The sequence below is a fragment of the Rattus norvegicus genome, chromosome 10, assembly GCF_021556685.1.
Source record: "Rattus norvegicus strain SHRSP/BbbUtx chromosome 10, alternate assembly SHRSP_T2T, whole genome shotgun sequence".
Lineage (NCBI taxonomy): Eukaryota > Metazoa > Chordata > Mammalia > Rodentia > Muridae > Rattus > Rattus norvegicus.
The window spans coordinates 6,231,157-6,254,500 of record NC_141543.1 but is presented as its reverse complement, the minus strand read 5'-3'; the positions used below and the strand labels follow the sequence as shown (position 1 = coordinate 6,254,500).

General features: G+C 41.3%; 1 non-coding gene and 1 pseudogene across 1 annotated transcript; one reads left to right on the top strand and one right to left on the bottom strand.

Annotated features, from left to right (window-relative positions):
- The first annotated feature begins 92 nt into the window (after positions 1–92).
- Positions 93–245, top strand: LOC134480922 (5.8S ribosomal RNA). The gene has a single exon (XR_015632445.1). It is a non-coding gene; the product is annotated as a 5.8S ribosomal RNA (ribosomal RNA).
- An 18,095-nt stretch (positions 246–18,340) lies between these two features.
- On the bottom strand, positions 18,341–18,889 carry LOC148002726 (ubiquitin-conjugating enzyme E2 variant 1-like; annotated as a pseudogene).
- Positions 18,890–23,344: the final 4,455 nt, after the last annotated feature.

Here is a 23,344-nt window from a genome sequence, read left to right as displayed (position 1 = left end):
GCCCCTCTCTTCCAGTTCAGCAGGGGCGGGCGGGGGAGCTGGTGCTGTTGTTAGCACCCGTAGGAGTCCGCTCACACCCCAGATACTGATACGACTCTTAGCGGTGGATCAATTGGCTCGTGCGTTGATGAAGAACGCAGCTAGCTGTGAGAATTAATGTGAATTGCAGGACACATTGATCATGGACACTAAGAACGCACTTGAGGCTCCGGGTTCCTCCCGGGGCTACACTTGTCTGAGAGGCGCTTGAGGATCAATCACTGCCATGCCCTCTACGGTTTCGTCGCCTGGGGGGGGGGGGGGCGTTTCGCGGCTGGGACTCTGCTCGCAGGGCCTTTCCCCTCGGCCCTCCGTCTCCCAAAGTTCAGACTGTGCGGCGTCCGGCGGTCGTCCACGCCCGGTGGGTCTGCGTGGGCCTAGATCCCCCCATCCACCGGCGCCGCGGGCCGGCCACCCTTCTCGTGGCTCATTCCTGCTCGCTCCGGCATTCCTGCTCCCGTCCTCGCCCGCTCTCCCCACCGTGGGGACACATTGGCGGGGGCCAGTCGGGTGCCTGGGCGCGAGAGGGGCCGTGTCGCCCGGGTCGTTCATCTCACCTCCTGTCTGGTGGGAGGCTGGTCCCACCCACGGGGTCAGTGCAACCGCCGCCACGCACCCGCCAGTGCGTGCAGAAAGAGCAACCTGCGAGGGTCGGACTGGGGGTGGGGGGATACCGCACGCGCCGGGGCCGGTCTCAGGTACCTCTCCTCCCCCCCCCTCTTGTGGGGGCCATCCGCTCGGGCGCGCCAGCTGGCGTGACGCTGTGGCGTCCGTGCGCTGACGCGACTTGTCCCCAGGATGTGGGAGCTGGCCAGGGTAGAGAGGTCGCAGGCCCTGGCCTGGGACCCCGGCACCCTCTCGCTCTCTTCTTCTTCCGTCCGCCCGCGGCCGCGCGCGCCCTCCTTTCTTCCTACCCCTCTCGACCTCAACCTCAGATCAGACGTGGCGACCCGCTGAATTTAAGCATATTAGTCAGTGGAGGAAAAGAAACTAACTAGGATTCCCTCAGTAATGGCGAGTGAACAGGAAAGAGCCCAGCGCCGAATCCCCGCCTCGTGCCGTGGCGCGTCAAATGTGGCGTATGGAAGACCCACTCCCGGGCGTCGCTCGTGGGGGCCCCAAGTCCTTCTGATTGAGGCCCAGCCCTTGGACGGTGTGAGGCCAGTAGCAGGCCCAGGCGCGCTGGGCCTGGATCTTCCTGGAGTCGGGTTGCTTGGGAATGCAGCCCAAAGCAGGTGGTAAACTCCAATTAAGGCTAAATACTGGCACGAGACCGATAGCCAACAAGTACAGTAAGGAAAAGTGGAAAAGAACTTTGAAGAGAGTTCAAGAGGGCGTGAAACCGTTAAGAGGTAAACGGGTGTGGTCAGTGCAGTCTGCCCAGAGGATTCAACCCAGAGGCGCGCGTTCGGCTGTGCGGGTGATCCCGGCGGATCTTTCCCACTTCCCGTTCCTCCCGACTCCTCCACCCGCACGTTTTTCTTCCCCCTCCAAGCGTCCTGCCCTTGCTGTTCCCCTTCCTCCCAACAGGGGGGTCGGCAGGCGCTCAGGAGGCGGGCTCGGGTGTGCAGGTGCGGCCGGGGGTGGGGTTGGTGGGTGACCGCCCTTCCCCCCCTGTTCAGCGACTGGCCGCAGCCAGGCGCCCTTCCACGGTGGTGGTGCGCCAAAATCGGCTACGGGACCTCTGGGAAGGCCCTACAGGGAAGGTGACTGGGGGGATGGTGCGGCGCAGCATCACCCGTGGGCCCCAGACCACCTCGTCCCGAGTGGTACAGCACATCCTCTCCATACAGAATACACTGACAGACAGACAGTCAGACACACACACACACGCGTGCGTGCACATACACACAGACACACACGCACAAATACATATTTAAGTATTTAAAATGATGTTTAAAAAAACAGTCTTCCTGTTTAACAGACGTTTAAAGGGAAGTTGGCTGACAGGACGTTTTTGTGGTTTTTTATTCTCTTTTTTACCAAATAGGAGGTAGATCTGTTGGCCCTTTTATTAAAAGCCAAAGTATTAAGTGGCGAGCCGATGTTTCAACTTTTCCCATTATGTTCCTTTCACGAAAACCAGGGAGAGTTGTTTCTTTGGCTTTTCCTTTTTGAAACAAAATGAAAGGAGCTCTACCAGTTGGCCCAGTTTCCCTGTTCCTTTTCCCTCTGCCACGGTATGCTCGATGATATAAAGTAAATAAATGAAGATTCTAGGGCTGGAGAGATGGCTCAGCGGTTAAGAGCGCCCGACCGCTCTTCCAGAGGTCATGAGTTCAATTCCCAGCAACCACATGGTGGCTCACAACCATCTGTAAAGAGATCTGATGCCCTCTTCTGGTGTATCTGAAGACAGCTACAGTGTACTTATATATAATAAATAAATAAATGTTTAAAAAAAAATGAAGATTCTAGTTATTTACTTGTTTGGGAGACCCGAACCCTCTCTCAAGAGATACTTCCATCTCCCCTCCACACACACAAGGCCTCCTCCCTGTATGTGGGGGAAGGGGTAGGGGTGGACAGGAGCTAGCTGAGAGGGGGTGGGGTGGGGCTGGAGAATGTGCATGTCCCTGAAGGACTGTCCCAGCTGCTGCCCTAGCATGCTTTGCTTCAGCGCTGAGCCAGGCGGTGCCTCTTTAGGGGGGGGCAAGTTTTCTGCCTGAAATCAGTGAGTGATGATTTCAGTGTGAATGTCTGATCCCTCGCTGTCCTTTCAGTGCTCTGGCTAATGGCAAATGACTGAAGAAAACCTTAGTTAGACTCACACCCAGCTGTTTGGAAATGGTAATGGAATTGATAGCACACCCTCAGGGAAAGAGGAAGACTCCCTTTGCTCACTCCCAGCCTCGCCCTACCAGCTCTGGATTTCTAAGTAAGGCTGAATCTGGACCATATTTACAGGATTTGGCATTTCTGATTCATGTTTAATGTTTAGTTAAATAAAGCTTGTGAAGGGCTGGAGAGATGGCTCCGAGGTTAAGAGCACTCACTGCTCTGCTCTTCCAGAGGTCCTGAGTTTCATTCCACAGAAACCATATAGTGGCTCACAACCCTCTGAAAAGGGATATCCCGTGTACTCTACTGCCGTGTGTATATGAAAAGGGCTTTAGTATACTCATATAAATGAAAATAAATAAATAAACCTTTAAAAGAATGAAACAAAATGAAGCTTGCAAAGAAATTGAGCATCTTAAAATGCTAGGCACATCTATCCACTCCTTTTATTTTATTTCGTGTGTGGATCACATAACCACAGAGGTGGTTCTCCTTTTATTAACCTCGATAGCACAACTGGGACAGAAGTGCAAACTATCATCTACCTATCTGGGAGTGGAGTGATTGGATACAGGGAGATGGAACATTTGCAGTTAGTAAAGTTCTTCTGTCTGTTTTTTTTCCTTTCCTTTTTGGATAGATATCGGGAGCTTTTTTTTTTTTTTTTTTTAGGACAAATTTTGTTTTCTGTGCAACATTCTGATCATAGTTTCCCATCGCAAAGCTCTTTCCAGATCCTTCCTCCCCATCCACCACCCCATTTACCCCAGGCCTGTCCTTATATGTGGTTGATGCATACCCAGGTGAATCTCCATTGGAGAAAGCACGATATTCCCATCTCCTATTACTGTCAATGGCAGATGACTTAAATGCCAGTGACTTTGGACTTGACTCCATTTTCCCCTCTGAGAACTGGGTTTGGATCTGTTGAATGCAGGCAGGCCCTCGGTTTTGAAACAAACAAACAAACAAACAAACAAACAAACAAACAAACAAACAAACACACCAAAAAATATTTAAAGCAGGCAACAACTGCCTGCACGCCAAGAGAGTGTTGACTCCTCTTTGGAGCTAGTACGATGTGAAACTTGCTTAATAAAGTAGAATCCACACAGCACAAAGGGAACACTTTAAGAAATTATGAGGAAGAGAGAGAGAGAGAGAGAGAGAGAGAGAGAGAGAGAGAGAGATCTGTTTATCTCCCTCCTCTAGTTTTTCAGACTAGAGATTTCATCTTCCTCTGTCTCTGGTGCTGGTGGCTTTACTGCTGGTTTGGGGGGATTGGGATAGGGATACGAAGAAAAAAGTCTTGAGTGCTGATTTTAAACTCTCTCTCTCTCTCTCTCTCGTGCTCTCTCTCTCTCTAGAGCACTCTCTCTCTCTCCCTCTGCCCCTCTCCCTCTCTTTCTCCCTCTCCCTCTCCCTCTCTCTCTCTCTCTCTGTCTCTCTCTCTCTCTCTCTCCACACACACACACACACACACACACACACACACACACACACACACACACACACACACACTTCCTAGGATGAAAGAAAAAAATGAAAAGGAAGGCACCCATGGTGATGCATGACTTTGATCTCACTTTGGTCTCAGCACTGGAGAGGAAGATAGGAAGGCCTATCTAGATGCAATGTGAAGAAGGCCTATGTCAGATTAGTTAATGGCTAGGTAACTGTTACCTAGCTAGTCTGCCATTTTGTTGCAGTTACTAATATTATAAGGACACTTTCTCATTGGTTGTTTCTGCTGTTACTGCCAGAATTCATTACATATTCTGTTAGGTTCTTCTGTGTGATAACACACTCAGAAACCAAACACTGTAGAAGTCAATCTAATGGCTTTCTTTGTTGTCTAGTTACCCGCAATAATCTTGGACCTGAACTGAACACCCAGCAGCATTTCCCAAAACCATCCATGTATAAGCTTTTATAAGCTGGACTACCAACACTAGAGCGACAGTGCAGACAGAGACTATTTGGAACCGGACTTCCATTTTGAGTTTCTGTTTGTGTTCTTGTTTTTTTTCTCCTGTCCTGTCCTGTTCTGTCCTGTCCTGTTCTGTCTGTCTGTCTGTCTGTCTGTCTGTCTATCTGTCTCTCTGTCTCTCTGTCTTTCTGTCTGTAAATCCACACATATAGTTTTTTCCACGTCTTATATTTCAAAACAAATAATGCTTGTTGTGCTTCTCATTTCATTCAAGGGTACTACTCTCCAGATCAGAGGAGCCCCCTTACAATTGTCCACAGGTAGTGATGACTGGGGTGTTCATTTCGACTAAGCAGGAATTGTATGGTTGCTGCCATTATGCTTGATCTTACCCAAGGTAGGGTTTTGGGGCATGGTTGCCAAGATGGCAAACAACAGACAGTGATTGAAGAGATGGAACAATAACCTACAATTCTCCCTCTATGTCACTGTTTCTCTGTCACTCTCTGTCTCTCTTCCCTCCTTCCCTCCCTCCTCTCTCAGACCTGAATGAACATTGGAACTAAAGTAAATGTACAGTGAAAAGAAGCCAGGTCGGTGCTGCATGTCTTTTATTGCATCACTTGAGTGGTGTAGGTGGGTAGAACCCTGTGAGCAGGCTGCAGACCTGATCCAGGTACTGATTTCCAGGGCTTATGTGCAAAGACCCCTGACTCAACTAAAGAAATGAGGAGGAAATTAAAGAAACAGATACAATTAACTTGGAATGAACCAAACAAACTAAGGAAGACGAAAGGCAATATTGGGGTGGCCTGGCTTACAGAGGAGGGGCAAACATTTATTTGCCAGTGCCTCCTCAGTTGAATACACACACACACACACACACACACACAGAGAGAGAGAGAGAGAGAGAGAGAGAGAGAGAGAGAGAGAGAGAGAGAGAGAGAGCGCAATCAATTTGTTAATCTGTTTGTCTCCCTCCCCTAGTTTTTCAGACAGGGTTTCTCTATGAATTCCTGTGTAGACTGATGGCTCAGAGGGCAAAACTGCTGGCTGTTAAATGTCTAGGGAAAACATGAAGTCCATTCATATATATGAATATGTATGTGAATGTGTATACACTCAGGTATCCTTTATTTTATTAGCTTATTTTGAATATAATTTCCATGCTAATCAAAAAGAGGAAATTTTCTTTGGCATCGGATTCTTCTTGAACAAAAAATGGATATAAATAATCACATATTCAGTTGTTATGTCTAATAATGAGAAGATATTCCCAGATATGGTGTTAATCCATCATAGGCCATGTGTGAACACAAAACAGACTTAGTAAGAATTATGGCAAGTGGATTTTAAAAACTTATATAGGGTTATTAAGAGCAGTGGTAACATTTTTTAACTTGATATTTTATATATTTACATTGCAAATGTTATTCCCTTGCCGAGTTACCCACTCTCCCACAACCCACCCCCTGCTTCCATGAGGATGCTTTTCCTCCCATCCACCCACTCGCACCTCAGTAGCATACCATTCCCCTGCACTGGAGAAAGGAACATTCACAGGACCAATGGCTTCTCCTCCTATTGATGCCAGACAATGCCATCCTCTTCTCCATATGCAACTGAAGCATTAGGCTTTTACATGAGTACTATTTGGTTAGTAGTTTAATCCCTGGGAGCACTGGTTGGTTGATATTGTTGTTCTTCCTATGGGTTTGCAACCTGTTTCACTCTTTCATCGGAGTCCCCATGGAGTCCGATGGTTAGCTTCAAGCATGCTTGTCTATATCAGTGAGGTTCTGGCAGAGTCTCTCAGGAGACAATCCACATCAAGCTCCCATCAATAAGGACTTCTTGGCATCAGCAATACTGACTAGGTTTGGTGGCAGCATATGTGATAGATCCCCAGATGGGGCAGCATCTAGAAGGCCTTTCCTTAAGTCTCTGCTCCACTGTGTCCCTATATTCCCCTCCCTCTTGAGTATTTTGTTCCCCCTTCTAGGAAGGACTGAAGTGTACACATTTTGTTCTTCCTCCTTCTTGAGCATCCTATGGTCTATGAATTGTATCTTGGGTATTCCAAGCTTTGGATTAGTATCTACTAACTGTGTTAATTCACTCAGGATGATATTTCCTAGTTCTATCCATTTGCCTAGGAATTTCATGAAGTCATTGTTTTTGAAAGCTGAGTAGTACTTCATTGTGTAAATATGCCACATTTTCTGTATCCATTCCTCTGTTGAAGGGCATCTGGGTTCCAGCTTCTGGCTGGAGGGCCTTTGCACTAGAACTCTTCCAGTCTGATGTCTCTCAGACATGCTCAAAAGTTTTTGGCCTGGGTGATTCTAGAATCCCATGAATCTGGATATAATATTTTGTGTAAAATTATGAAAGCATTTTAATTAAATTAAAATATAGCAAAAGTTAAAATTATGGATAAACTCTCTTCCAGCTTAATCTTTTCTTGGTTATTATCAGTATATAAGATACATACTGGGTGATAACAGCAAATTAAGAATTATCCTGCAGTCCCTTAACCATTTTCTATGTATCTGTGGTGTTGTGTGTTGTAAGAATGTTGGTGGATGTGAGTGTGTGGTGCATGCCTGTAACTGTGTGGCTTTACCCATCTGTACATGTGTTTTTGGAGTTCTGAGAAGGATTTCAAGTGTCTTCCTTAGTGCTGTTCACTCTTCTTGACATAAGTTCTCTTGTTGAACTAGAAATTCAGTGTGGGCTTGGAGAACTGGTCAGCGAGCCCTCAGGATTCAGAGGTAATAGTTATGTGTAGCTATCCCCTATGCCTGGCATTATGTATACATGCTGAATATTCACACCCAGGTCCATATGTTTCTACCCTCTGAGCAATTTCCCAGTCCTAGAGTGATGAATGTTTGCTTAAGATTTGATAACAGACCTTAATTGTTTTCTGTTTTTGCTTTTGTTTGTAATTTTCCATAGTTAACAAGCAGATGGATATTATAAAAGACACCTGAATAGACCAGAAAATAAAAATAGTAGTACATGCATTACAAGCAATTCTATAAAACCATATTTTGCATACTTACCTTGTGAAGCACAGTTGATATTTCTGGGTTCGCCTGTTATATAGACAGCATAGTTTGATATAAGGACAGTTTAGACTCTTTAAATAGAAAAGAATAAGAGAGATACATCTCTTGAAATAGTATAGAGAATGTGATACTTTATCACATGAGAATTAATAGCCTTCAGCAGAGGAAATGAGGGAGAAATGTGTATATACCTTTTGCAGCACAGTCTCTGGAATAAAACAAACAGGGACATTTAAATAAATATATAGCAGTGTTTAAGACTTCATTTCTCTTCCAATATTTGCAAATACATAGTCAAACATTACATCTTGGAGTCATAGATCACTGTGCTATCTAGGATTGCACGATGATGATGGCATAGTGGCAGTATAGCAAAATAACTGATAGGAAAAGCAGAGCAGTCACCCCATTAGGATTCATATGAATTGCATTTCCTCCCTGCTGGGAACTAAGCAACAATGGGTGAAACTGTACAAGTACCTCTGTAGTAATTTGGTGTCCTGGGGTTCTGTCCAGAGGATATAGAGCTGGAGCACACGGTGTTCAATTCATTTTTAGTTTGTCTGATTTAAAATGTGATTGCTGTTAGTAAACATTTTTGTGAAGATTGCTTGAAATTTATTTGCTCTTTATTAGCAATTGTAGAATCATATTTATAATTTGCAGTCCTGGGGGTACAGGTGGTTGTACATGGGGAACAACTAAGTCAGCAAATGATTACGTCAGACAATGCTGACGAAAAGAACATGGATACCACAGTTACAGCTGCCTAAGAACTGATAACCACAACCTAAGGGAAGAGTCTCTTCCCTCAACCTTGACTCCTTTAAGACATTGGCTTCAGCATCAGACAGGCCTTGACAAGTTTGATCCTGGGTAAGGGCATAGAACTAGTGTTCCAGTTATTCTTTTGTCCAGGTCTTTCAGACAGCCTCAGGCAGTCCTGGATCCCCACATTAATAGGTACTTCATAGTATTCATAAGACTTTCCAGCTGGATGTGACTTTTGAATTTTCTTTCATAAGCAGGGAAGTGTTAGATCACAGTCCTGTCTAACTGGCTGCTTTCCTCAAACCTGCCATTCCCTTTGTAACCTCTCAATATAATTGATAAGCAACATATTCTGTGGCCTTGTAGTCTCTCTGTCCCTTGCATCTGATTCCCAGGCCCCAAAAACCTTTCATGGTAACTCTGCCTCCACCTTTTTTCTTTCTGTGATTCATCTATTAGTCTAGATCACAAGGTGTATATCCTACACAAAAAAAATCATACGATTGAGAAACACCAAAATCCTATAATTTCTTGGAAATTAAAAATCCTCACTCTCCTATCTTTGTCTTTAGTATCCCATCATGGTTATATGTGGCCATGATGCAATAAATCACTTCATACCCAAGGACTTAAGCATGTTTTCCCTTCAGGACACTTGACACACAATATATGTGCTGCAGTAAAAGTAAAAACAACAAAACAAAACAAAAAACCCTACAGAACTTGTTCCCAGTTATACCCTAGCTGTCTCACTCCCTTAATATTTCTGGTGCCATTGGAAATAGCAATAATTTATCTCAGTGGCTCCATGCTGCCCCCATCTATTTTCTGACACACTAAACTTCCCAACAAGGCACCCTGTCAGGCTGCTCCTCCCTCATCCACAGCCCTCTTGGTTGGGTTTCCACCACGCCAGGCATACACATCCCAATTCTTTGGTAGGCCCATGCATCTGGCCACCATACACTCTCTTAAACTCAATTAAGTTGCCTTATGAAAGAACACATCAAACGATATTTTCTGATGCAATTGATAAGATATAATTTGCCAATCTAGGTGGCACAAATTCCTGTACACACCCATCCCTTGAGAATAGTCATAACAACCTGTAATATGTACAGAGAGGCATCTAAACATCTACTGCCATGTTTTCTGTGCTCTCACATTCTCACTCTGGCTTCCTCTGCCTCTCTAAAACTTTTCTCCCACCCATCCTTCCTTCTCATCCAATGACAGGCCTGGTTCTATCCTGTACCTCCCTTCACCTTAATAATGACATCAATCTACTCTTTTACCCTTTTAGTTAAAAAAAAACAGAAACTTTTTTCTCAAATATAAGTTGAGCACAACTATTATCATTCTGTAATTTAAAAGTATAAGATGTACCTAACACCCAGCCCAACTTTTATCAGTTAAACAGAACATTTAGTTATATATTTTAGCTTTTAAAAGGCTTAAAATCTGTTATATCCTGGCTAGCTTATGTATTATCTGATAATTAGCTAATTAAATATGTATTCTCAGATTCGTTTTGCCAGAATTTTATTGAGTATTTTTGCGTCGATATTCATAAGGGAAATTGGTCTGAAGTTCTCTTGCTTTGTTGGGTCTTTGTGTGGTTTAGGTATAAGAGTAATTGTGGCTTCATAGAAGGAATTCGGTAGTGTTCCATCTGTTTCAATTTTGTGGAATAGTTTGGATAATATTGGTATGAGGTCTTCTATGAAGGTTTGATAGAATTCTGCACTAAACCCGTCTCGACCTGGGCTCTTTTTGGTTGGGAGACCTTTAATGACTGCTTCTATTTCCATAGGAGTTATGGGGTTGTTTAACTGGTTTATCTGTTCCTGATTTAACTTCAGTACCTGGTATCTGTCTAGGAAATTGTCCATTTCCTGCAGATTTTCAAGTTTTGTTGAATATAGGCTTTTATAGTAAGATCTGATGATTTTTTGAATTTCCTCTGAATCTGTAGTTATGTCTCCCTTTTCATTTCTGATTTTGTTAATTTGGACACACTCTCTGTGTCCTCTTGTTAGTCTGGCTAAGGGTTTATCTATCTTGTTGATTTTCTCAAAGAACCAACTTTTGGTTCTGTTGATTCTTTCTATGGTCCTTTTTGTTTCTACTTGGTTGATTTCAGCTCTGAGTTTGATTATTTCCTGCCTTCTACTCCTCCTGGGTGTATTTGCTACTTTTTGTTCTAGAGCTTTTAGGTGTGTTGTCTGGGAAACCGAATCCAAGAGCACATCAAAAAAATCATCCACTATGATCAAGTCGGCTTCATCCCAGGCATGCAGGGATGGTTTAATATACGGAAAACCATCAACGTGATCCATTATATAAAGAAACTGAAAGAACAAAACCACATGATCATTTCATTAGATGCAGAGAAAGCATTTGACGAAATTCAACACGCCTTCACGATAAAAGTCCTGGAAAGAATAGGAATTCAAGGCCCATACCTAAACACAGTAAAAGCCATATACAGCAAACCAGTTGCTAACATTAAACTAAATGGAGAGAAACTTGAAGCAATCCCACTAAAATCAGGGACTAGACAAGGCTGCCCACTCTCTCCCTTCTTATTCAATATAGTTCTTGAAGTTCTAGCCAGAGCAATCAGACAACAAAAGGAGGTCAAGGGGATACAGATCGGAAAAGAAGAAGTCAAAATATTACTATTTGCAGATAATATGATAGTATATTTAAGTGATTCCAAAAGTTCCACGAGCGAACTACTAAAGCTGATAAAAAACTTCAGCAAAGTGGCTGGATATAAAATTAACTCAAATAAATCAGTAGCCTTCCTCTACACAAAAGAGAAACAAGCCGAGAAAGAAATTAGGGAAACGACACCCTTCATAATAGACCCAAATAATAGAAAGTACCTCGGTGTGACTTTAACCAAGCAAGTGAAAGATCTGTACAATAAGAACTTTAAGACTCTGAAGAAAGAAACTGAAGAAGACCTCAGAAGATGGAAAGATCTCCCATGCTCATGGATTGGCAGGATTAATATAGTAAAAATGGCCATTCTACCAAAAGCGATCTACAGATACAATGCAATCCCCATCAAAATACCAATCCAATTCTTCAAAGAGTTAGACAGAACAATTTGCAAATTCATCTGGAATAACAAAAAACCCAGGATAGCTAAAACTATCCTCAACAATAAAAGGACTTCAGGGGGAAATCACTATCCCTGAACTCAAGCAGTATTACAGAGCAATAGTGGTAAACACTGCATGGTACTGGTACAGAGACAGACAGATAGACCAATGGAACAGAATTGAAGACCTAGAAATGAACCCACACACCTATGGTCACTTGATTTTTGACAAAGGAGCCAAAACCATCCAATGGAAAAAAGATAGCATTTTCAGCAAATGGTGCTGGTTCAACTGGAGGTCAACATGCAGAAGAATGCAGATCGATCCATGCTTATCACCTTGTACAAAGCTTAAGTCCAAGTGGATCAAGGACCTCCACATCAAACCAGATACACTCAAACTAATAGAAGAAAAACTAGGGCAGCATCTCGAACACATGGGCACTGGAAAAAATTTCCTGAACAAAACACCAATGGCTTATGCTCTAAGATCAAGAATCGACAAATGGGATCTCATAAAACTGCAAAGCTTCTGTAAGGCAAAGGACACTGTGGTTAGGAGAAAACGGCAACCAACAGATTGGGAAAAGATCTTTACCAATCCTACAACAGATAGAGGCCTTATATATAAATATACAAAGAACTCAAGAAGTTAGACCACAGGGAGACAAATAACCCTATTAAAAATGGGGTTCAGAGCTAAGCAAAGAATTCACAGCTGAGGAATGCCGAATGGCTGAGAAACACCTAAAGAAATGTTCAACATCTTTAGTCATAAGGGAAATGCAAATCAAAACAACCCTGAGATTTCACCTCACACCAGTGAGAATGGCTAAGATCAAAAACTCAGGTGACAGCAGATGCTGGCGAGGATGCGGAGAAAGAGGAACACTCCTCCATTGTTGGTGGGATTGCAGACTGGTACAACCATTCTGGAAATCAGTCTGGAGGTTCCTCAGAAAATTGGATATTGAACTGCCTGAGGATCCAGCTATACCTCTCTTGGGCATATACCCAAAAGATGCCCCAACATATAAAAAAGACACGTTCTCCACTATATTCATAGCAGCCTTATTTATAATAGCCAGAAGCTGGAAAGAACCCAGATGCCCTTCAACAGAGGAATGAATACAGAAGATGTGTATATCTACACAATGGAATATTACTCAGCTATCAAAAACAACGACTTTATGAAATTCATAGGCAAATGGTTGGAACTGGAAAATATCATCCTGAGTGAGGTAACCTAATCAGAGAAAAAGACACATGGTATGCACTCATTGATAAGTGGCTATTAGCCCAAATTCTTGAATTACCCTAGATGACTAGAACAAATGAAACTCAAGACGGATGATCAAAATGTGAATGCTTCACTCCTTCTTTAAAAGGGGAACAAGAATACCCTTGGCAGGGAATAGAGAGGCAAAGATTAAAACAGACACAGAAGGAAAACCCATTCAGAGCCTACCCCACATGTGGCCCATACATATACAGCCATCCCATTAGACAAGATGGATGAAGCAAAGAAGTGCAGGCCGACAGGAGCCGGATGTAGATCGCTCCTGAGAGAGACAGCCAGAATACAGCAAATACAGAGGCGAATGCCAGCAGCAAACCACTGAACTGAGAACGGGATCCCCGTTGAAGGAATCAGAGAAAGAACTGAAAGAGCTTGAAGGAGCTCGAGACCCCTTATGAACAACAATGCCAAGCAACCAGAGCTTCCAGGGACTAAGCCACTACCTAAAGACTATACATGGACCGACCCTGGACTCTGACCTCATAGGTAGCAATGAATATTCTAGTAAGATCACCAGTGGAAGGGGAAGCCCTTGGTTCTGCTAAGACTGAACCCCCAGTGAACTAGATTGTTGGGGGGAGGGAGGCAATGTGGGGAGGATGGGGAGGGGAACACCCATAAAGAAGTGGAGGGGGAGGGTTTAGGGGGATGTTTGCCCGGAAACCGGGAAAGGGAATAACACTCGAAATGTAAATAAGAAATACTCAAGTTAATAAAATATGTATATATATATATATATATATATATATTCTCATAGTTAAATAGTCTGAGTGGGTTATAAGATTATACTAAATTTTCAACCCCGCCAGTAATCTGACAATGATCCATATATCTGTAAATATAGGAAACGTAGCATGGCTTCTAGAACTGAGATAGGTTATAGAGACAATTTTCTATTTGCACAGTCCCCTGTGAGCAACATGTGAGATCAAGTCTTCAGGCTTCTGGCCTAGGATCATCAGACAGACTTTTGAAACACTGAATTTTGAACGGCTAATCTTTTTGGCTTGGCAGAAATTTTCAGCCAACTTATTCTGCAATGTTTTCTTTTCTGGACAGTAATTAGTCTGTAGAAGCATTGGAGCAATTTTTGCATATTGCTTGTCTGCCACAATAAATCACCTCACGTGAAGGTGGAGATTTTCAGTTTCTTCTTTGAATATACCAAAGGGGAGCTGGTGGGAGTGGACATGTCTCAATAAAAGTTAAAGAACATTAAATGTCATATTTTGTGGACTTCTGGTGTTTTTTAGAAACCATCTAACTATATAAGTAATCTGGACTGTTGTCGATTAATTATCTTAATAAATTATCTTGAAAGCATTCTAACAATAAACTTAGAGACATGATTTTGCTATTTGGCCTTAAACTCACGTGCTTAATCATCTCAGCTTCATTTTTTAATAGCAGAAAAGGACTGGGTATAAGCCATCTATGCTGAAATGTGTTGTATAGGCACAATACGTGTACATCAGAGTAACAATATTAATTTTAAATCAATGAGAAATTTATATTAAAGAAAATCTTAAAAATCTAAATTTGTATCAAATAAATTCTGTGCCAATGTAAAAGGTCATAATTTTAGTTTAGTAATATATATATAAATAATTATGTACAGCTTGAAGAAACCATTGAAGAGTTTTTGCCCCAATTCCCTGGACTTTGGGGGACTAAAAGTAGTTATTCTAAGGTTGTTTTTCTGAGGAATTTAGAAATGCGTATAATTTAACAGGGAGGAATTAGCTCAAACTAATTATACATAATCTCAGTTGGTGAAAAACCTTGTATTTATTACTAAGCCTAAGTTATAATCTTTTACATTTGAAAGTATATTATTATACATTACATTCTCTCCCATGATCTCCTACGATGATCTCTTAAACAGTGAAGAAAATTTGTACATCTTTTAAACTCATCTATTATTTCTAGCTTTATGTATATAAGCTATTTAGAATTTGTCTATAGAGATATTCTATCTACTGTTAATTAAGTAAACATTTGTCCTTTCATACTTTTCTTTTTTTTTATATAAAGAAATATACTTGAATGCACTCTACATTCTCTTTACCAAATCTCACCATATTTCCTATAATACATCTCCTGACACCATGTCTTCATCTGTTTACCTTTTAGATCTCATCAAAGAATCAGAATCTAGTGTCACGCATGAAGGGAATCTATTGAAGCACAAGCAAATTACCAAGGCAATACCCCCCCCCCCCAAATGAATGATTCTTCATTCACCAGTAGCCATCAAATGCCAAAAGCCCCTCAATATGGCATTGGCAAGGGTTGGTCACCCCATCTAAGCCCTGACTCTAGCTGACTTGATCATGTGAAAGTATTGTGTTAACACAGGTGCTGTGAGTTAATGAGTGTGATAACCATGAGCTGTCCAGAGGACAGCTTTTCATTCTCTGTACGGAACAGCTATCACAATTTTCTTGATACAATAGAGATCAATTCAATGTTCATTGCAAGAAGGCAGGAACATACTCATCTAATTATGATGGAGATGTTATTAAAAATTTTAGTTTCTAAATGCCTTTTATTTATGTAAAATTCCAGAAAATTTTATTTCTGTTTATGGTCTGAAATATCTTCCTTTCATTCATAACAAACACAATGATAGTTCTAACTTTTGAAATGACATTATAATATAATGTATATGTATCAAACTTTTCTAAATTTATGTGCATGTGTATCCCATTTTTAAGAGTATTAAGTTTTTTCTTAATGGTTTCTAGCTGTATTAATATGATCATAAGATTTTCTTTTTAAGTAAAATAACTTATGCATTATTTTACTAACATAAGTCTTAATTTTATATCTCTTTCTCTCTCTCTCTTTTTTTTTTTCGGAGCTGGGGACTGAACCCAGGGCCTTGTGCTTGCTAGGCAAGTGCTCCACCACTGAGCCAAATCCCCAACCCCTTAATTTTATATCTCAAGTATTATTTTCTATTGCATACATAGATGAATTTTAGTTGTTAACATTTGGTTGATCCTTAGTTCCTTTTTTATTAAATTGTAAAGTTATACTTTTGTGTTGAAACTAACTTTTGTAAAGTTTGCATACATAATTTTCATATTTATTCAGTTGATATCATGTGATTCATAAAATTCTTTTTCTTCAAATAACTACAACATAGATTTTGATTAGTTTAATGAACAAAGACTATTAAATGCACCTGTAAAATTTATTGATTTGAACATTGATTTGAATAACTCTAGATAATAATTTGATATTAAATACTGGGTAGGAGTGTGGGACTGCATTTTAACTATCTGAAATATGCTGTTTCAAGGTTTTGTTAAATGACTTTTTTTATAGATATGTACAGCATTAACATGAGTTATGTTCAAATCATTTTTCTTTGTCCTTCATTTTCTTTTTGACTTTTTTTAGTTTTTCATATTTAAAAGCGGTTTTAAATATTTGCTTCATGCATCTGTACGTGTGTGCACAAATGAGTACAGGTACTTGCAAAATGTAGGAGAGATTCCAGAGCTCGATTGACAAGTAGTAATGACCCACCAAGTATAGATACTGGACACTGAACTTAGGTTCTCTACTAGAGACCAAGGAAAACCCATGAGCCTTTTCTATAGGTCCTGATTTTAATTTTTGTTAAGGGTTTAGTTCTGTGTGCCTTTCTTATTCATGAAAACAACTTTGTCAAATTTGATACAAACAACTTTGTGTAAATATTAATCTTTAATTAATTGGGATTCAAAAATTTGGACTGTATTTCCTATTGATTTTAGTAAGATGACATCATACTGATATATACTATCAGAAAATCCTGCATGAAGTCACCATGACTGAAAATAGGAATAGAGAAGGCTTAAAAAATTGTACTTCATTAATGGTTGACATGTCCACCATTCCTCTCATTAACGTAAGCTCATATGTGGGAAAAGATACTTCAAATCAATCAGTTGAGGATTTGCGTTATTCTTATACTATCAATTCAGCTCATTTACATTCTACCACTGGGAGCAAATTCCCTCCCCAGGTGACTGCCACGTGGTTATTATCATTGTCTTTTTGAATTTTGCTGTACATATGGCTAGTTTGAAAAATTTGAAACTTAATGAGGCTTGAATGGACTAAGAATCACCAGTGTTTCATTTGCTCAGTCCTTTTTTTTTCCCCCTTTGCAACTACTCAAATTGCTTTTATTTCAGTATGCATCCACATTTCAACATTTAGTGGTCCTGAACAGAGTGGGGAGCTTGCCAATGAGCCAGGAGCCAGGCCCACCTATATGAAATGATCTGTGAACAAGGTGACACAGAGCTCCTCTGGGTCCCTGCCCAGGGTCTGAGGAGCAACACTGAAACCCGAGTTGGCAGAGTCAGGGCCTCGTGCTCCAGCTGTCAGACTCCACTCCAGACCCGATGGGTGATCAGGGTGACTGAGAGCCCTGTTCAAACCTCTTCAACTTGTAAAAACAAAGCAATTATGGGAAAAGGAACCAACTCAGAACCATGTGCACCGAGGACTCTCCACATGGCCTTTCTCTAGGCATATATCCAAGGACCCTGAGCAGTGGCCCGTCTGAGTCTCCCTGTGACTGCTCTGTTCACCTCTAGACCTGAGCTCAAAGGTCAAGAGCTGATGGTGGTGGCAGGGCCGCGGACCCAGCGCTCCCTTCCCAGGATGGTGGCAGGTGAACAAGTGTGGTCCAGAGCTAAGGGAGGGAGGCCAGGCTTTTTCAATCTCATCTGATGGCTTCTGGCCACAGCAAGTGTTGGGTGGTGATGGGCAACAAGGGACTTGAGGAGGGGAAAGCAGCACCCCTTGATAAAGGCGTGGAGACTGGAAGCTCTGAATTCCCCACCCACGGCCAATTTCAGGGGAGGGGAGGTTACAATCTAAGCTTTGACCAAGGGTGGGAGTGGATGAGTGGGGACCATGGCTTGGATGGGGCAATCACTTAAGACTTAAGAAAGCATGGGTACAGCCAGAGCACCCCAAGCCTAGTGGTGGTCAGTCCCACGGCTGCTACCTGAAACCTCCCCATCTATTCTAAGGGCCACCACACAGCTGTGGCAGAGGGCGGGGCGGGCAAAGGCATACCCAGGCCAAGTGCCAGCAGCAGGTGATTGTGTGAGACGTGTCTGTCCACAGTTGCATTAGCTGTGCCCACCGCTCCCAAAGGAAACCGATTTCAACACACCTTATTGATCCCATGAGTTCAACCAGGCAGACAGTGGTTATACTCGACAGATGATGTTACACAGCACAACTTAGGTATTTCAAATGGACAAGAAGTTAGTATCAGAGCAGTGTCTCAGGATGAAGTCTAAGTGGGGCTTCCTCTCCAGTACTTCGAGGTCTACAGATGGATCTAGAAAATTCACTACTGTGGAAAATGAAGACTTGGGTTGGATGGGGAAGGGAGGCCGGGGCCTTGGTGACTAATGGCTGTAACTCTGTCCTTTTGGTGGCTGTGGCAGCTTCATGTTCTCTTTTGACATCATCAAGCACCTCAGTTCCTGCAGGATGACTTTGATGCTGTGGGAATTCTGTCACTTTGCCAGCACTGCCATGGCTCGTGGATCCACCACTCCATTGGAACTGCTCGCGCCGTTGTTACCAATCTCACAGACTGGGATGCTTCTGGATACTAGAGTGGCCCACACTCTATCTTAAGGCTGCATATTCGGTTTTCATAAATTGTTCGTGGAGGCCCTATTATCATGCCTGTCCATCTTGTGAGTGTCATGTCCTCATCGTCCTCCAGACCCTAGCTAACTGTGCTGTCGCCTACTCCTTTCTGGCCTTTTTCCAGCTCTTCCAACAGTCGGAAATCTCGAAGGACTTTTACTCCCGAGCCTGTGGTGGCTGCCATCTTGTGTCGCTGTCGCTCGAAGTCAGTTCTTCCTTTCTTCCTCTACCCCTAGGTACTTAGCTCCTTCTCTCTCTCTGTCTCTCTGTCTCTGTCTCTGTCTCTGTCTCTGTCTCTGTCTCTGTCTCTGTCTCTCTCTCTCTCTCTCTCTCTCTCTTTTCCACAGGGTCTCATAAACCCCAGACTTGCCTGAAGCTCACTATATATCCAGTGATGACTTTGAATGTCTGATATTCACCAATAAATTATCGATACGAACAACCATGCCTGATCTTGTACACTTTTCGAACTCATCCAAGGGCGTCTTCCATACTGGCATGTAGCCTGTCAAATGAGCAACTTACCAAATCTCTTCCTGTTTCTTCCTTGTTCCCTTCCTTCCTTCCTCCCTTCCTTCGTTCCTTCCTTCCATGCTTTCTTCCTTCCCTTCTTTTATTTTCCTTCTGTTCTTTCTGTTCATGCATTTTGTTTTCATTTTGATTTTGAAGTTAAAAGCTATTACTCAAGTTTTCACTTCTTGAAACCAGAAAGCATGAGCTGTAGAGCATTTAGACTTTCATATGTAGAAATCATTGTGTACCTATAGCAAAAACTATATACATTATAGGTGACATAAGCATTATTGTCTCAAAGTACTGGCTCTGTTCTTCAATTATTGTTTGAAACTTTTATTATTATTAATAGTCCACATAATCTAATATGTATACTATGAACATCTGCATTTTGAAAATGACAAAGGGGTATAAATTACATTTTCAATGCAGTAACACAGAAACAAGCATTTTTCTAATATTCTCATTCTAGAGGTAATATGTTATCTGTCATGCAAAAGTATTTTTGAGAAATTCATTAAGGATTCTCCTCTTGCTTAATTGTAGGTGACATTATCAAAACTTCTGAGAAAAAAGGAATTCCAATGTGATTGTACTTAATATCTTAATTTTGAAATTGGTACAAAAAACAACGCTAGGATGAATTTTTTTATAACTTTTGATTTCATTGAATAGGCATGAGATTAGACATGGCTTGTGTCATTCTTAGAAGTTCTTACAAGAAAGTAACTCGAGAATTCTTTTTGAGCTTCCATAATTCATGTCATTATTTGAAGAAGATGCTTATCTTTTTTATCTGAGGTTACTGTCCAAGTGAGGTGTTTCCAGGATGTTTTCATCTTATTACAAGAAGTCACAGAGAGCAAGGTGACAAAGAAACTTTATTCAAAAGCAAAGTGAGAAACACTGGTATTCAGTGTAGCTTTAATTTGTGGACCTCTTGAGAAGGAGGAATTGTTTACTCAGAGTTCAGTGTCGATATTTCTGTTTTGATTGGCTTTTTTTTTTTTGATTAGGCGAGCCTTAATTAACTGTGAACATCAGTTACCATGATGCATTTGATTTAATCAAATGCATATTCATTATCACTAGGTATATGACATTAAACAGGATGTTTCCCTTGAAAGTTGTTCCAGAGGATTCAATACGACTTACTGAGTATTACTGTCTCAGGCCAGTTGAAACAGATTTCTCCCTTCAGTATGTGGATATGCTCTTGAATACTTTTGAATGGAAGTTGATCATGAAAGAGAAGTTTATAAACAATGTTATGTGCAGGGAATCTTAGTCCATTGTTTGATACGTATACAGCTTCATGCAGGTGAGATGAGGTGAGCAACTTCATTGTTAGGTATATTTCTGGAAGGTAGATTTTTATGCAGCCTAAGTCAAGTGAAGTCCCAGGTTGAAGTGCTTTTCCCATACCTATATGTCTCATTCAAGGAATTTTAGTGCTTTTGCTTGTATCATTACTTAGGCTACAGTTCAGCTCACTGTTTCTTTGATGTTTGCTCAGACTCAGCTCAGTCAGTGACTGCATCTCAGTAGCTGCTGGACTTATTTGGCTCTTGTTCTTTGTCTTCCAATTTAATGGTAACTTCTTCAAGGATCAAACAATTTGGTAATTCTATGAATATTAATATAACTAGTCATAAGCCCTTATCAAATGATATCCAAGTCTCCTATGCTGACATAAAATGGAATTGTCACTCCAGAGGCTTGCTGATCTTCAATATGAACTTCTAACTTCATGATGAGTAAATAACCTTCATCAATTGCTTATAAGAAATTCATTTAAATTTTGACAATTATGTTGGGCCAGCAAGAGGGAAAAAGGACTTGCAGAACAAGCTTAACACCCTCACTTTAAACATAGGAATCCATAGACAATGACCCATTACAGAAATTGGCCATCTGGCCTATAAACATGCTGTGGAATCAGAAGACCTACGTGAATACACACACATGCAGCACACACACACACACACACACACACACACGCACACGCACACGCACACGCACACGCACATACACACACACCCCAAAAAATAATAAACTAATGTTTTTTAAATTTTCTAATATTAATATGTCATGCCCTTTCTTTATTCTGACAACTGATTCATTTTACATATGTGGATTCATGGTTCACAAAATAGTATTCATGATCAATGGCAATTATAAAGGTCAAGTGGACATTTTCATGAGTTCAAGGTTATAAATTTTGAATTTAATATTCCTCAGGACATGACCACCAAGAATTAGTGTGTGTGATATGGTGTGCATGTGTGTTTGTGTGTGTGTGTGTGTGTGTGTGTGTCTGTCTGTTTGTCTGTCTGTCTATATCTTCATGCCTATGTGTTCAAGTGGAAGACAGAGAAAGTAAATAGTATCCTCTTTTATAACTTTCTACACAATTTTCTCAATTCAAAGCCTTTCACTTATACTGATGCTATCTTGCTGTGCACAAGCTCCAGAAATTCTTTCCCTGTCATCATAGCACTGGGGTTATAGCTGTATACAACCATGACTGTTTTAACGTGCGGACACAGAAATTTGAATTCTCTTCTTTCTGCAGCAAATTCTTTCCCACACTAGGTTATCTCTTATCATCATTTCTGAGTAATTCTGAAGACTGCTGTTTTCACTCTCTGTAAACTTGGTAAATTATATTTACAGTCAGGATTTGGAATTTCTATGGTCTGATAATAAAACCTACCCCATGTCGACTAAGAGCTTTTAGAATGTGGCCAACGCTATTTACTTTTCATAATTTCAAATGTCTCCTCCTAAACAGAAATCAATGTGTTTTGATAATCATAATTTAGAATGTTTCCAACTGATTTAAAATGTTAGTTCAAATTGTTAATTCATTTCTTTTTTTTTTTTTTTGTATCATGACATGATTTGGGCTTCTGGAAATAGTAAGTTCAAGCAGAAATAAAAGTTTAGACATACTGTATCTACAGAGCTAAGGCTTAAGCAGCCAACAAGCATTTCTCTAACTGACATGTTTACAAAGGTGTCCTGTGAAAAAATAAACTAAAAAGTCAGAAATTTTGCTAGATCAACACTCTGGGTACAAGTAGTTGTAATGACTGATCTTCTCTGTCAGACTGAGGATTTCCTCCCGATGCACTGCAGTGTCAGCAATCAATGTTGTCTCTTTTCTCTTGATCCATCTGACTAATTCCAGATACCTGATCTAACTGAAGCAGTGATTTGAAATATTGCTGCATTCACTGGCCATTTCAGTATAGAAAGAACTGGAAATGATATCTAAAAGGAGAAGACTCAAACTGAGCAAAGCATACTCTAGCTAATGCTGCATGGTAACATGGTGATCAACATAGTTGGTTTCTGACAGACCTGTGTTTCATCTGTGGATGTCTAAAAGATATAGCACTGAAAATCTACATATTCTTAGAGATGTAACATTCCTCCTCTGTTCACTGTGAGGATAAAATTAAATTGATCATGCAATACTCGTAGTGGGAACTATGTCAAACTAATAACCATACATGATAGCAATTGTTATTTGGACTCTCTTCTTGATGCTCTTCTTTCACAGCAAGTCTGTTATCAATTAGTATTCAAAATATAACGGAAAAGAATGCCTCTACTGAAAACAGTTGCTTATCTAAAACCTAAGAGAATACATATTCTATGAAACTCCACATGACTTTTCCACTTCTTTTTTCTCTTCCTCTTCCTCTTCCTCTTCCTCTTCCTCTTCTTCTTCTTCTTCTTCTTGTTCTTGTTCTTCTTCTTCTTCTCCTCCTCCTCCTCCTTCTCTTCTTCCTCTTCCTCCTCTTCTTCCTCTTCCTCCTCCTCTTCCTCTTCTTCCTCTTCCTCCTCTTCTTCCTCTTCCTCCTCCTCCTCTTCTTTTCTTCTTCTTCTTCTTCTTCTTCTTCTTCTTCTTCTTCTTCTTCTTCTTCTTCTTCCTCTTCCTCTTCCGCTACCTCTTCTTTTCTTCTTCTTCTTCTTCTTCTTCTTCTTCTTCTTCTTCTTCTTCTTCTTCTTCTTCTTCTTCTTCTTCTTCTTCTTCTCCTCCTCCTTTTTCTTCATTCTTCCTCTTCCTCTGCCTCCCTCCTCCCCTCCTCCTCTTCTTGCTCTCTCTCTCTCTCTCTCTCTCTCTCTCTCACACACAC